Source organism: Pelecanus crispus, chromosome 6 (genome assembly GCF_030463565.1).
Source record: "Pelecanus crispus isolate bPelCri1 chromosome 6, bPelCri1.pri, whole genome shotgun sequence".
Taxonomy (NCBI): Eukaryota; Metazoa; Chordata; class Aves; order Pelecaniformes; family Pelecanidae; genus Pelecanus; species Pelecanus crispus.
In genome coordinates this window covers 33,317,577-33,320,487 of record NC_134648.1, presented here as the reverse complement: position 1 = coordinate 33,320,487, position 2,911 = coordinate 33,317,577, and positions in this window count along the sequence as shown.

Below are 2,911 nucleotides of genomic sequence, written 5' to 3'. Positions count from 1 at the left end.
TTATCAGCTCTCATGGACAATCAGCTTGGCATGTAGCAGTCACTGCTAGGTATTTTTAAATCACCAAGAAATCTCAATTAAAGGTATGTTTAAGGCCAAATTCTGGTCTTTAAATGTCAGGTATTTGTGAACTCTATAGAGAAAAGGATTGGCCTTCGTCGACAGGAGCTAACAGAACTGGGATGAGGAAACAAACAATCGCTTCCTGAGTTTTACAACGTGAATTTGGTTCTCTTCTTTTTAAAGCCCAATTTGCTGCAGGAAGGTGATTTCAGCTTGGCTTCAAGAGACGCTGATGGACAGTACCAATGTAATTGGATTAGATTTGCTTTTTCTTTGTTTTGAAATATGCTTTTAATCTAAACTGACTGGAGTAATGAATAGACTTCTGTGTTCATATTGATTTTCTGATTTCAGTAGTTTTAGATAAGGATTACCCGCTTTGATCTGCGTACCGCTGCTGTCAGAATTAAGCATTGTACTTCTTACTGTTTTTGTTGTACAAGTCAGCATGAACATACTTGGAGAATGCCTCAGAGCACAGCTGGATGTTCGTAGAATGTAGTAGCTGCATATTTGATTGAATCAATGGTTTATTTAGCCATCCTCAACAATAAAACACTAATCACTGATACAGTAGCACACTCAAATGAAGAACGTCCTGCTACCATTAGTTACTGGCAGAGTTACATCTGGGCACAGACTTGACTGATACTGTTTGGTGATGAACTGTGTGAGAAATTCTACTTCCAGTTGTTACCTGTGAGGAAGGAATTAATTCAGACTTAGATGCAACAGAATAGCCGCAGGTGTCAAGGGGGGGATCTGTAAGACCAGAAAGGGCTGGTGCCTGGCAGCGCGGAGCAGCTAGAGGGCTGGTCAGTCCCCAGTGTGCTCCATTTCAGCAGCGGGGCTGATTATGGTCTGGGGGTAGGAAACAAACGCTGCCTTGGAGCAGAACTGAGAGCAGTGCCTGTCCTGGTGTCTGCAGCCAGCTCCCAGCAATAATCACTTCTAAAGCTGTAATCACAGCCACATGGCAGCACTGTGCCTTTTTTACTGCTTTCTATTCTTAGTGCTCGTAACAAGGGATTAAAGAGCATGATAAAAATATACACTTAAAAAAAGTAGACTGTTATAAAATATGATTTCCTTTTGAAGGACTGTATTTAGTACATAATGAATCCTGTAGGGGAGGCATGTATGTGTTTCCAGTCTCTGCTAAGGTTTCAAAACTATTTTAAGAACAGCAGAACCTGGCTGTTGTCATAGCAGCAGTAAACCTTTTAATCCCACTTCCTGTGGAGATGAAGCTGTTGTGTACTTAATCTGCTTAAAGATCGTCAAGGCTGTTTATGTGACAGGGAATGAGGGTTACAGCACTGAGAAGATGCTACTTGTTGCCCCCAGAAAGTTTAGTGCTTTTTGTCTGCTTTGATAGTGTTTGACTGGGATTTGCTGAGAGACATCTTATGACAAGCTAGTAGGAGGACAGTCAGCTGGGAAGCTAGCCTTCATTTGTACCAGGGTTTTGGCATTGACAACTTCTTGTCATGGTTAAATGAAACTGTTTCTAGGTAGTTCTGGGCAAGAGCTTGCCACTATCATGGATCTCCCATAGTTTAGAAGCATCCTTTTTGAGCAAGTCCTTTCATCCTCAGTGCTTCCATTTGTTAGAGTCTCTTGAGGCTTCCCAAATAGTGTTGGGTCATATTTATATATTGCTGTAAAGTCTGTAGTCCCTGAAAATTTAATGCAGTTAAAAATTCCTTCAAGTATTTGGATAATGTAGGGTGACTTATTCTTAAATGTTCAATAGGTAGTCAAGAGAAATCCACAGAAAACTGACAGGTTCTTCAACTGTTTTTTGGGGATCAGTTTAGTGAGGTAGGGAGAATCTTAAAAGTCGTGTCAAAATAATCATTATAATAGAATTTGGCATCCTGAACCAAAAATGATGTGAACGTTTATTCATGTGTATCTAGAACTAAAAGAGACCTTCCTTCTCACCAGATCAAATTTCTCAGTGATTACTGACATATGTGCCATTGCCAATTTATTTGGTATAGTCTGGTACAGTACTGAAGCACATAACCTCACATCCTCCAAATAAGCAATATGCATCTGTTCTTTGAACTGATATGTAGATTCATATGTACTGAATAATAGCAACAGTTTGGGGATTTTTATTTGTTTGTTTTCCTGAAGTCTGCATGTTCTGGCTAGATGGACACTCAGTCTTTAGGACAAATCACATGACAGAGTAAATGAAAGAATGCTTCCAAGGTTAGTTAGTTATTTGCAAATTTTAAAAATGTATATATATTTGATTGCCCCTCTATAAAGTTTTGATCATGGGTAATTGGTGTTTGCTCCTTCCCCTCTTTTCCAGCAGCCTTTAGTTCAACATGACATGGAAAGATGTGTTAGACAGACCACTGACTGTTATACCTGTCCCTCTGTCTGTGGATGAGTTCCTGGCCAATTACTGCAAAAATGCTGCAACACTCTCTTGACTGAAATGCCGTAGCAGTTTTGAGTCGCTAACTACCCCTTTGGTGACTTTTGTTTGATGCCTGGTGCTACCACTAAACCTTTTAATCAGACCTAATTACACCTCAGGGTGCCTTGCTCACTGAGTTTGCCTGGACCATCATTTGAGTCCTGTGCATTTGACCTGCCTTGCAGGCTTTGGAGACGCTGGCTGACCCCCATCCACACTGAAGGATGGGGGAAGGTGGTCCCTTCCTCTTTCCCCTTCCTTTTCACAGTGTTGGCTTCAGGAGCAGTGAACACCCCCCAGATGGGGCACAGGCCAAGGAGCCTGGTGTGGGGATGAAATCCCCTCAACCTGTCCCATGTGGCTCCTGGGAGGTGTCCTGCACAGGGTTCTTACCAGAAGACTGGTTAG